Here is a 13601-nt window from a genome sequence, read left to right as displayed (position 1 = left end):
GGGTATTCCATGCTTTTGCAGCGAACACCAAAAATGCACATCCACCAACACTAGAGAGGCTGACACGGGGGCAGGGATCAGGAGAGCCGACTGAGACTGCAGAGGATGAGAAGGAATGTAGCGGGCAAATTTAGCCTGGATATATTCTGCATCTTGTTTATAAAAAGCAAGTTACACGATACACATTGACTTAAAAAGATCCTCTTCTCAATGGGATGCCAAAGCAGTTGCTTAAGAAGCAGAGTCATATGGGTTTGGAAGGGGGGGAGAAACATTGATTGAGCTGCAGCATTTTGAAGCAGCTGGAGGCAGTTGTTAAGATAGCATGGCTGAACCAAGTAAAGGGAATTACAATAATCAGTGGTGCTCAGCACCAGTGCAGCCACCAGAGGGGCGTGGTATTTGACCGGAACAAAAGGAAGCACTTTACGTAATATACACAATTTGAAATGTCCGGACTTGCATAAAGCTCCCACTTGGGGTGCCATGGATAAGGAGGATGACAGTGCAACCCTAGGGAAAGTTCTGTAAGAACATATGAGAAGGGTACAGTCTGCATATATAGTACCTTTTGATTTTTAAGTTTCTGACGGTCAGCGAACAAAACAACCCGGCCTAGATATGTCAGTAAACAAAATGAAGGGGCTAGGTCTGTGATGTCATCAGTGATGTCATCAATGACATTTGTGATGTCATCTTTGGTGTCATGGGTGTTAGTCTTAGCTGTGCACGGTGATGGCGCGAGTTATGGTTGCTTAGTTTACCATAACTCGTGAATTTCTGATGTTTTTCAGTTTTACTTGTAACCATAACATCCCTTTAACAATGTTTTTTCACTGAATTTCATAGGTTTTGTATTAGCGCAACTTAAACATAATGTCCCTATAACAAAGTCTTATCACTGATTTTGATAGATTTTTATTAGTGCAACTTAACCATAACGTCCCTTGAACAAAGTTGTTTCACTGAATATAATAGATATATAGAAATCATAGCATAACCATAGTAGAATTACATGAAGACACAGGCCTCAGAACATGGGACGAAAGGTAAATAGATTTTGCAGCACCTTATCCAGGACTGGTGCTCGCAGCCAAGGTCAGAGACGAGCAGAACATTCTTGGACCCAGAGACAAGGAGCCACCTGCAAAATAGAAGGATAAATCCTCACTTATTTCAGACTAAAAAGCTCAATTTTGTGGTCTTCACCCATGTGGTGTGGCTGGGCCAACCAATGACCATTCACCCGTGGTGGGAAGAGGAACAGTTCCCAGTGAAGCAGACACAAAGTAATACATACGTTGTTTTACAACATTGTGACCCTGCAGGCTCTCTCTAAGGCAAAGTGGTTAAACTGATGGTAACAATGGGGACACATCGTCTTTCTCATCACCTTGAGAAGGTACACAGAGCACTGAGAACAGAGCTGGGTCCCAGGCCTGGGGAGACCAGCTCCAGCCAATCAGGGAACCCAAAACGAGGGGTGAATGGCAAAGGTCAAGGGCCAATGGTAAACCTGAGATCCTGCAACAATGTAATAGATAGTTTGTGGGGAAGGCTCAGGCAAAGCCACCTGACATGAGAGGGCCGGTCAGCTAACATCAATAAGTGCCAGCTCCAGGCACTACCACCCCAATCACTCAATCATGTCAGCGCTTAGGTTTTTCGGGAAGATCCCGACTTGTGACAGCATACCTGCTATCCTCTTCTCTCTTGCTTTCTTTCTCTCTCCCTCTATCCTGCTAACCTCCTTCTCTTCTCTCCTGTTTCCCTCTCCTTTCTCTTTCTCACTCCTTTCTGTTTCCATCCTCTTTCTCTTCCCAAACCTGCTCAGTTCACTGATTGGTCACTTGGTGCACCTCCAAGGTCTCACAGGTCCCAGGATCCCCCGCCAGTCTTGGTCTTGCCCCCGGCCCTCTGCACTCTGCATGGCACTACTGCACTCGGAATACATTCCATGTGAAGGGCAACCACGCTGCACTTAACCCAGGCCCCTGCTGGACTGGGCGCACGTATCCCCCTCACCCTCCCTCGCACTTCCTGTCTGTGCACTTGCACGACCCTGAATGTTGTCTGCCTGTCCTCCCTCTGTCTCACCTCCCTAGCCTGGTTATGCCTTAAATACTTATGCAATGGTGCATTGATTACCAACCACCAATCCATCTAAAATGGCTCTAGGCCAATTCCAGTAGTTTATTGTTCTGTATATCCTTTTCCCCGCTGTTTCTTTCTCTCCCCACTTGTTGTCACACATGTACAGTAGTAGAAATACCTCTGGCCTAGTATGCTAGTTATTGTTGTTATATCATCCAAAATCTTCAAGGCCTGTCAAGAATGACAACTGTATTCCTTGTCCCCTTCCCGGCTTGAAGCACTTCATTTGTGTATACGCGCTTTAAAAATAAACAATTACTAATTACAAATTACTGCAACAAAAGCCCCTGACACAGGCTCAGGAGCTGTGATTGCTGGAGATATTGCCATTTCCTGTATGATCCCTGTCTGTTAGGGAAAATAAAGGACCATTCTAACTTGCCCTTGGCTGAGTCCTCCCTCTGTATACCAGTGGAGAGTTTGTTGGGCCATGGGTGCTCTGAGCAGTGAATGTGTAGTGTGTCTCTCGATCCTCTGGTATACATAAACAAGTGGTAGCAGAAGGATGTTCACTACACCCATTCTGCATAGGGCCGCCTCTTCCATCGCAGTGCCTACAGGGCTGTAAGGCACCCACGGAGCATGAGACCACATGGGAGTGCACCCCATGCAGAGGCCGTCAAGAGCAGTCATGGGAAATATCCTGGCCATGGTCCATGAGGAGCCCAGCAGACCAGAAGGGTGGTGTGGCAGTTTTGGGGTGAGCCAGTGGCCGAGCAGCATCAGTGGATCACGGAGTGTAAGTATTGACTCAGCCACACAGCAATTGAGGGGGGTGGTAAAGAAATGTTGGGGGTGGGGTAGCGATGAGTACTATTGAATATTGGTGTAGTATTGATAGAGTATTGTTGAAGTATTGTTGAGTATTGTGAAGTACAGTAGAGAAAGGAGTGGAGGTAGATGTAATTCGATCATGGTTACTAAACATTCGATCTTAAGGTAAAAGATTCAGGCAGGTACCCTAGACTATTGACATAAGGGTACCGATGACAGATGTTATGTAAATATTGGATTTCCTGTGTATTGGGCGTTTTAGCTCTGGTCATAGATGATGGTATGTCTGTGTATAGGGCTTAGCAAATGGAGCTAGCTTGAATTGCGGAAGGTATTATTCTGATTAAGTCCCACAGAGGAGTGTTATCTACAAGGTGGTGCTGTAGGTAGAGATTGCGCACAAGGAATATTGGTATTCCCTGTTAGGAGGCAGGATAAAAGCCATGAGTATATGTTGGTTGAGTTTTTGAAAAAATCTGTGTAATGAGACAATATCATTGTGAGCTCAGTTAGGGATTTCAATCATTCCCTTACTTAGTAAAGAGGTGACATCACCACGGAGATATGTGTATAGGACTAGAAGAGCAGGAGGAGGTGTCCTGTGGCGGTGCACAGAAGGTGCATGCACAAGATTGGTGGGTGTGCCTGAGGAGGCAGAGAATTGCAGAAGGGCAGTGCACGGAGCCTGAGAAGTTTGTTGGGAGCCAGAGAGGCTCTTTTTATTTGTAAGGAACTGGTATCTGTACAGTTGAGAAAAACAATATTAACTGTATTTTTATGTCTGAATAACAAGGGAAGTTTCAAAAACCTTGACTTGAGGTCAAGTTAGTATTAAAAGGCAATGAAGTATTGTGGCAAAGGTGTGGGGGACATGCCCCTACAGCACATATGTAAGGCCCTTTAGTGATATATGTGTAGAGCAGGTCCTAGACCCCTCCCCCCTCAAACTGAATGCAGATGACATGATAGACTGCTCAATGGTTCCAGAATCGCAAAAATCAGAATGATAGTGCTTTTGAGGACAAAGAATGCATAATAGGGTGACATATATTTTTTAGGCTCAGAATGACCCAGGCAGTGGAGGGTGTCTCAGGTATTACACACACACACATCATGAATATCTACAAATGTAGTCCAGAGGTTTTGATAGGATATTAGTTATGCACAAATGTCAATCACTGTTGGTAGCTGTACAGCACATTCAGGCTGAACAGGCTCAGAAAGTTTCTAAAATGGATGTCGAAAACAAAATGGTGACAAAACCTTTATTCATGCAGAATAATTAGTAATTCTTTGGCAGCAGTTCAGTATCAGCTCATTGTAGATAAGTGCATCTGGTAGGGTATATTAAGACATTTTGGCAGATATACCACACAGTGATTGATAGCAAAATAGATACAGGCCTGGGAAGACTACCAATTAGACAGAACAGCTGCTTAGTTGGCAACAAATAAGATGAACTCATGCAGTATAAGCCTGCGAAGTGAATTTGGCAGGTCTCGACAATCAGATAAGGGACTGCTTCTTGGCAGGCGATAAAAGAGTAATAATGAGGCCCAGCAAATCTCACGCAAGCTTATCAGATCATGTGTCAGTCAACTAATGCTAGCCAAGGTGAAGTCATGTGGGCTTTGTGATTGACAAACAAGACAGCCAACTGGAGACTACGAGGGCCTAAATGTTAGTTAAGAGATTGGGAATGCATCCTGAATTTGCATTAAAACATGAGGTTATTGAAATATGCCTATATAAACCCAAAGTTTGTAGGAGCTCTGTGTGTGCTTCCAGTTATATTAAATGATGACTATGAAACTGCATCCAGATGTCCATCCCTTCCTCTGGCCTGTCTCCAGTGCCTCAGTCCACAGATGTCAAGGTTCATGGGGGGATGCAGGGGGTCCTTCTATTCATAAGGATAATATTTGTAAATATAGTGCGGAATGGATGAAAAACACAGAAGGTAAATTGACTAAGACATGGCCAAAAGACGAGAGCTTCTCGAAATATGTGCAGTAACAGTTAAACACACATTTACAAGAGGTTTATAAGGGGAAAAAGTTGAGCAATAGTATGGCAATATTTGAGCTCTGAAAAATGTTTCAGGATGACGGGGGGATGTGGTAAAGCATCAATGAATGCTGAGCCAACAGGAGACCCCGGCCGAAAAGCCCTCAGCCCCCACTCCCCCACCTCCTCCTGAACATGGGAATGAAGGGACAGCAGCAGGAGCACAGGAACTGTACTGTATAGGAGAATTGAAACAGTAGAGGGGTACACAAATCCACCATTTGTACCTCCACCATACACCAGGTAGGAGGGGCAGAAAGGGGTCACGGCAACACGTGGTAGAAGAGGGGTGCATGGCATGACCTAGACAAGCACAAGGGAAGGGCTGGAGAATATAGCATCGAACGAGTGGGTAGGAGGACACATATTCCTGAAATTAGATGGGAAGACAGCAGGAGAAACAGGAGGGGCGAGTAAGGAAGTAGCGGGTTGCAAGGATAGCAGAGAAGCACGAGAGTGGAGAGAGATAATGGAAGAGGTGGTGAGAAAAGTAAAAGAGGAACAGGTTGAATGCGTGAAAGTGCAAAGAGAAAAGCAAAAGCCAGAAGAGAAAGAGCAGGAACAGTGGGAGGTGAGGAGAAAGAGAGAACTAGAGGAGATAGATAGGTAAAAGGAGGAAGACGAGAAGGAAAAGCACATTTTGATAAGAAGGGAAAGGGGGAAGAGGGAAATAGAACGGCTCGTAAGAGAGCGCAAACACTAGGAGAAGGAGGAGCACGCAGTGAGAGACATAAGACTAAGATTGGGATCAACCACTTTTGACGACAACAAGAAAAGAGATAGGCACGCAGAGCAAGAGCACAGCAAGAAATATGATACGGCAGTTCAGCAGTGAATGGGTAGACAGAGAGTCAGATGATGACTTGGTAGTGTTAAGGATTCTAATCGGGCATCACACACCCACCCAGGATTCTGGTCTAGGATGCAGCGCACAATTAAAACACTCTTACTTTATTTCCTCAGAATTCCAATTGAGATGGCACCCAACCCGTCTCAAACCCCCTTTTACAAATATCCTGGGTCACAATGGACCATGAACCAGGCCGGTGGGTGGTAATACAATATTTATTTATTTTAAATTCAAATAAAATCACACACATTTAATATTGGGCAGCAATCACCAATGGGGTGATCATTTACAAGGTAAATCGATTAAATACACTTAGTCTGACCTTCTAATATAACATACACAAAGCACAAATGAATGAGAGCAATATTACTTTTCAGGTAGATAGCACCCCAGTTAAGATTTCCCCCTGAAATACTCCCTCAAAGCCCTATTACCCACATTTTGTGGGTGTAGCAAGGAGTAGCAAGGAGTCAGGTATTCTAGGCAACAACGGAATTAAAATACTCACAACAAGCACTTGAATGGGGTATTTTGGACAGCGGACAGAGTTTCTGGAGGCCAATATCTGGTCACTGGTCACAGCGGAGTGCTCTCCTAGAAGAAAACAGCTGGGCAAAGGTCTGGTCATGGCACAGCGGCACATCAGCTGGATAGAGCGTGTAGCAGGGATTCAGCCACCTTTCCCCTTTCTCCCTGAGTTATTGGGATTTTTAGTGGGGTTTTTCTGGATCAATGGCCGTGCCTGAAAAGGGTCAACTATGCTCTGGCCTGGCAGTTGAATCTGGAATTGTGTAGAGTGAATATGGATTATCTGGATGAGCAGGAGCTGGAAAATTCTGAAGAGAATGTCCTTTGTATCTGTGAGCTTCTACCTTTTATAAGGCAGATGACATGCCAGGATTTACTATGGTGGCAGACCTTTGGCTCAACATGCCTCTAACAACTGGATGGGTCAGGGGTTACTGTTACCGCCTTCCTGTCAGCCGGTTGGACTTCAGGGACATGACATCCGTTTTATGGGGTGTGCTTACAAGGCCCATGGCCCTCCCACAGTTCTTTTAGCCAAAATCAGTTATGATATAAATTGCACATGTTTAAAGTTATAGCACTTTTGAAAATCACATAGGCAGATTCCAGTTTTTACACTGAACGTGTCATTCCAATTCCCACATTTGTATGATATCATTTCGCTGTTCTAATAATCTTTCGCCATTTCTAGTGGGAACCGCTTCACCTAAAATTCTACAATTTTAGATATGGTTACCTATTATCACAAAGCATGTTTGCATTAATTTTCAAAGTTATACCATGTATACTTTTCCCATGATTTACATTTTTCTGCCGTCTGCACCCCCACATGCTAGGGAAAGCTACAATGTCTTGTTTTAATGCCACCAAAATTACTGTTACACTGTCGTATCACTGCGTTTTTTTGGTTGCAGAAATAAAAGTCTTAAAGTTTATTAATTCAGAACAGTCTTTTGCCCCAAATTGGTCAGCATTCTCTTCCAAATAAGGGCATACTTCCCAACCCCCAGCTAAATGTCAGGCTTTAGCCAGCATGAATCCAATGTTGCTCTGGAGTTGCCTTTGAAGCTCCCCAGTTTGAGTTGAGGAGAGGTGCTGCTACAAAGTCACACCCATGTGTCCCAGAAATCCATTGTACCTGGCTGGGGCACTGCCACAGAGTATGATGAGGGTGCGAGATCCACCACCCTTGCCTATTCATATGCACCGGGGGCTGGTCCACTTGAATGGAGGCAGATCCTGTTCCAAGGAAGCAAAGTCCTTTGAAGTTAGGCCAGGAAAAAACCTGTTCTGTGGCTTCAGCAACATTATTATTTATTTTTCTTTCATTAACCAGAAAGCAAAACTGTTGGAATTGAATATTCTACATATATTACCCCCCCTCACCTTTCTATGCAAGGACAGGGCCTTAATTCAACAATTTTCTTTTAAACAGCCATTTCCTCATGTGTAAAAAGAACACCATTTTACACTTTTACACATGGTTAATTTTCCTTGGCTGTCCTTGGCTGTCACTTCACAATGTGGATTTCTCTTACATTTAGATTCTAAACATTATTTGTAGCCCTAGTCAATTTCTCATATACAGAAATCTGTTCAAGGCAAGGGTCTACTGAAACTGACATGAGCACAGAGAGATAGGGCTTCTTGTGAAGAGTTTAGCTGTGATATTTTGTTGCAAAAAGCCAAACGTGTTTCCGTATGGCTTGGAGTGAAGTTCTTTGTTATTTCACAGATTTTGCCTGACAAAGCCTGTAATTCAGTGAGAAATGGCCCCTTTTTTTGGAGCACATTTGGAGCACAACCTGAATATGGATGGATTTAGCTGGGTCTCACTGGAACAGAACTGTGTACTGTTGAAACAGTGGAAAAAAGCATCAAGGCGCAGTCATTTAAAATTCAAAATATTTCCTTTTTCAATGGGAAATTTTGAGCTAGCAGCATAGCAGTGATGCTTTTCAATTATTTTCTTTGGTGCACATAAGGAAAATACTAGTAGTCTTTCTCGGGTTGTTCCATGTTCCATCTTGTCCCATATGTGCTTGGCAAAGACAGCGCAGCCATTATTTCAGTGACTGCAAAACGCAGTTCTGGTACAATGCAATGGTGCTCAACAGAGCCAGCGCAGCCGTTCTGCTGGTACTGCTGAAAAATGCAGTTTGGTGATGTAGGGGAGTTCTGCTGGGAGCCTAAAAGTACCCCACAGAACCACTGACTTTCCCAATACTTCTTGTTGAAGCAGAGTAGGGAAAAGTGGGATTAATCGGGTGGAGTCCTTCTTCCATCAAGGAGCGGTACGCCACGATCCTCCCTTTGTCTTTCATTGGAGTGTGGAGCGATACCCCCATTCCTTCCATCCCCTTTCTAGGTCCCTGGGAGGTTCTCATCGGTCTATGAAGGAACAGAATCAGTGCTCACGAGTGAATAAATAAAGAGAGGTCCCAAAATGTTCCCACTGATTGTCTTTGCGGAAGGTTGACATCAGTGGGACATACATACATTACGTTCATTACAGTATTCAAACAATATTAGCAAATAATTCCTTAAGAAGGCAAAGATAGTTATTTTTACGCCATGTTTATGTGAGGCAATTTTTCAATGACAATGATGAAACGTACTCCCTGTTAGATAGATATCCCTATGGGCCTACCTGTTCCCTTCTGGTTCTTTTTTTTCTTGTTCTTACTCTCCTCTGTTTGACTTTCCGTTGGCTCCACAATCAGCTGCAAACTATGCCTGGGATGACAACTCTTTAAATGATTAATGTGGACCCATTTCTCTTCTGTCAGCTCTCCTTTGGGGATGCGGATTCTGTAGGCGACAGGTGAAATTTTATCTACAATTTCAAAAGGACCGCGCCAGCAGGGAAGAAATGTTCTCTCCTTAGTGTGGTTCCTTTGAAAATTGTACAAGTAGACCCTGTCTCCTACTTGGTATTCCTTTTTGGTTGTTTTTAAATCATATTGAGTCTTCATCCCCTCTGCTGATTTTTCCAGATTCCGCTGAGTCTATGCAAAAGCATGCTGAAGGTCTTTTCTTAGATTGTCAACATATTCATGAGTTGTGGAGGCGTTTATCAGTGTCTGCTCTTGTGTTCTATAGAGCAGATGCTGAGCTAACATCATCCTTTGTCCAGTCATTAGCTCAATTGGAGACATTTTGGTCGCAGAAGATGGTGTAGAGCTGATGCGCATCAGGACAAGCAGTAATCGGATGTCCCAACTTGGCCCAGAAGCTGCCACACACTTTTTTAGAATGCTCACAATTGTTTTATTGTACCTCTCAACTCCCCCACTAGAGGACTGCAGTATGCAATATGAAGTTTCCTTTTTGCCCCCAAGTATCTCCCACATCTTTGTCATCACTTTGCCGGTGAAATGACTTCCTAGGTCTGACTCAATCTTTTGGGGTAGGCCAAAACATGAGAAGATGTGGTTGATCATCAGGGCAGCTGCTGTTTCTGCCTTGCAATTTGGGGCCGGGAGACATTCCACCCATCTGGTAAACAAGCATGTTACTGTTAACATGTACTTGTTCCCCCTAGAAGAGCAAATCATGGGCCTAATGAAATCTACTTGTAAATCTGACCAAGGCAGTGTCAACCCCCTCTTCTGGAGGGGAGCCCGGTGTGTGAGTGAACTTGGCTGAAATTGTGCACATACAAGACACACCTTCAAATATTGGGCAAAGTCCTGCCCATGTGTGGCCTCCCGCAAGATTTCTAGAGTAGTGAAAAACCCCTGATGACCGGCTGTGGCCATGTCAGGGGCGTGACTTAGCATCAGGCTCCAGAATGACGTAGGTACCACCCACCGATCACATCCACATCTCTTTACCAGCAAACCGTCTTGGATTCTGAACAGTTTTGGACACTTCATCAACACCCTGAGGTCCTCTTTCCCAATGTAATCGGTATCCGTCAGATGAAAGTTCTCAGGGTCCTCAAAGTGTTGATAAGATTTCCCAATTATTGGATCCCTTTTTGTTCTGTGATTAAATTAGCATCTGGGTTCTCCTTACTCCACTGGGCAGTTGAGAGTTCATTGTGAGCATTTGTCAGGGACCTAGTGACAGCAGTGACCTTGATTTCCCCCAACAGGGATTCGATCTCAAGGAGATCCCCTGGATGGCTCCGGTTTTGGCCAGTTAATCGGCTACGTCATTTCCAGTTTTGTCTGGTCCCTCTATCCTGGAATGGCCCTTAATCTTCTTCCAATAGATGGTCATCCCATCAGAGGTGACCAGATCATCAATATTTTGTATTAGCTTGCCATGTTTAAGTGGTTTGTTATTAGCACACAGCATGCCTCTAGTTTTCCAATTAGCCAGGTGCTCCACGAACCCGTTCCGGACATAATCTGAGTCAGTGATTATGATCAGTTAGTGGAGTTGGTGTTGGACGACAGTGAGAATGGCCTGATGTACTGCCATCAACTCCGTTACCTGACTACTGCAGGACTGATTTTGTACCTAGCGCAGGGTTCTGGGGCCTCAATCACCCAGGCATTCCCAATGCCGGCCACCAGTGCCTTTTCCCCGTTGTTGGCAACATGGTAGGAACACCCGTCCAAATAAACTGTGGACATTCCCTTGCACTTGTCTTCTTCATAGACTTTGTGCGGGGAATTCAGGTACGCCTCCAAGTTGTCCTGGGTTTTGAGACTTTCGTCCTTGAGACAGTTTTCTCTGGCACAATCATGCAATTCAGCCAGACCTTGCTTGAGGGGACTCTTCGTGTTTTGGCCATATCTGACCTCCACAGGAAAGCCTTGCATTGACAGAATCCAGGAAGTAATTCTGGAAATGAACGAGCGGTAATTTTTTAATGCCCACACCATCACCAGGTGTGCCTTCTCACAATCGTAGAATTCTTCTTCCTCAAAGGATAAAGTCTTGCTGGCAATACTGCTGTCAAGTATGTATTCGTGAACCCTGTCTCCAAGAAGAACTCCTTGTTTTTAACAGGGTAAGCTAGACAAGGCACTTGTGAGAGACTTCTTTTGAGTTGTTTTACTGCCTCGGCTTGTTCTGGACCCCACTCCCACTTGACCCCACCCTTCAACAGATGGATCAGGGGTCTTGTAACCTCTGCGTAATCCTCAATTAACTTCCTACTGTAATTAGTCAGTCCAAGGAGGCTTCTTAGCTAACGCAGAGTGGTGGGGTCTTTTAGTTTTAATAGTGCTTCCACTTTCTTCTCCTGGGGACAGAGACCCTCAGGAGTTATTTCATGTCCCAAGAAATTGACACAGGTCCTGCACCACTGTGCCATCTGGAAGGACAGTTTTGCTCCGGCAACCCTCAACTGGGTCAGAACATAGCGGATTTCAGCTATGTGTTCCTCCACAGTTGAGCTTTTTATCAAGACATCACCCACGTAGGCCAGGTTACCCCTTTCACCCAAGTCGGGCATGGCCTTATGTAAGAAGATGTTGAATTTGTCACTGGAGTTTATGTATCTGAAGGGAGTCTGGGTCCATGTGAACTGCTGCTCCCCAAAGGTAAAGGCCAGCTTGTATTGGTCCTCCCTACTGACGGGCACGGTCCAGTATCCATTCGTCAGGTCAATAGCAATGAATACCTTGGACCCCTGAATCTGCGCCAGCCCTTGGTCAATGTAGGGGAGAAGCCATCAGGACATGTGAACCCGTTTGTTCAGCTCCCGAATGTCTACCCATAGTCTCCATTGGCCATTTGGTTATAAAATCCCCAGCACTGGATTATTAAAGGTGCTGTGGACTGGATGAATTATCCCACGGGACTCAAGGTTTTTGATAATTTCTGTCAGGGAATCCATAGATGCGAGAGGCAAGCAATATTGCTTCACAAATACAGGAGTCCTTCCAGGTTCCGTGGGAATTGTGGTAGTATGTATCTCAGTGCGACCACAGTCGTACGAGTCCACAGCAAAGATATCTTGGAAATCTAAGAAACCCTGTTTCAACTTTTGCTTTTGCTCATCAGCCTCACAGGCATCAGCGAGGTTGACCTGCTCTTCAACCGTTTGCATGAAGCCTGGAAAGACTTTGGGTGTCGATATCTCAGCGGCCTCCTCCAGCTGGGTGGAGAGGTCTCTGGTTAGAGTATTGACCTGGACAGAGGGTGTCAGGCAGGAGAGGCAGACATTGTGGACCTGAATATCACCTCATCCTGCCTGATGTCACAAGTCACCTCTTCCTCCCCATAAGGGCAGGAAGAGTACAACAGGAAATTCCCCCCTTGCCGGATGAAGATCATTTTGGTGGTATGTCATTGTCATTGTCATTATCATAGCAGTCCTGGGGAATTGGTCCTATCAGTTCATTTCCTAGATCCATGGAAACATGTTGGTCATCATCCGCCATTCCAATAATGGTGCCTGCGCCCAGAATGATACTCCTAAGGTCGCTGTTATTCATCAATATTGGAATGTTGGTGTGTTCCACACTGACTAATGGTGTTGGGTTTAACCCCAACCCCTGCTGTTGGAGATGGGCATTGAGATGTACATAGGCGTCAGAATTTTGCAGTTTCTGTCCTCTTTTAATTTTTAATTCAAGTGGGAATTGTCGGGTCCATCCTGGGATGGTGACCTCCTCTCCAATTTGAACTTCAACTGCATACAGTAGCAATTGGGATGACCGAAATGCTTTTTCAGAATCACCAAAGGCCATGGGATTGGCCCCTAGTCGGGACCAGGCCATGTAATTAATAAGGTCCAAATTAATTTCAAACCGATTGAGAATGTCCGTGCCTAAATAGAATGCAGCAGGGACATCTCGCACGACCCAACAATTATGCTCTATGCTTTAATCACCTATAGAAATTTTGGGCATACATACAGGAGATGTTTGGAATTGGGAGTTTCAAGGCCCATGTCCCACTTGTCGATCATTTTAAATGTAGGAATGGTTGGATCTTTTGGGAGCTTTCTGAGCATGGCCTAGCTGATGAAGCTCTTTCCGTTGTTCAGGCACACTCAGGTGAGAACAGACTCCTCCCCCTCATTTAACTGAATAGGGAGGAACAACTGTTCTCTAATTTTCTGAATGTCAGCTAAACTTTGAGCTGGGTTTTCATCACTTTTAACTATAGAGTTTGGATTTTCAGCTTGTGAATTGGTGTAAAATTTCAAAGTATTTCCTTCCAGTGTGGAATGCCACTTGAAACTGGAAGGAAGATTGATTTTCAGGAATGGAGAGGAGTTCCCATCACCAGTTTGTTGTTCTACAGCAATCACTGTAACGTC

The sequence above is a fragment of the Ambystoma mexicanum genome, chromosome 2q (assembly GCF_040938575.1).
Source record: "Ambystoma mexicanum isolate Mex_15411 chromosome 2q, UKY_AmexF1_1, whole genome shotgun sequence".
NCBI classification, from domain to species: Eukaryota; Metazoa; Chordata; class Amphibia; order Caudata; family Ambystomatidae; genus Ambystoma; species Ambystoma mexicanum.
This window is presented reverse-complemented; position numbering follows the sequence as displayed.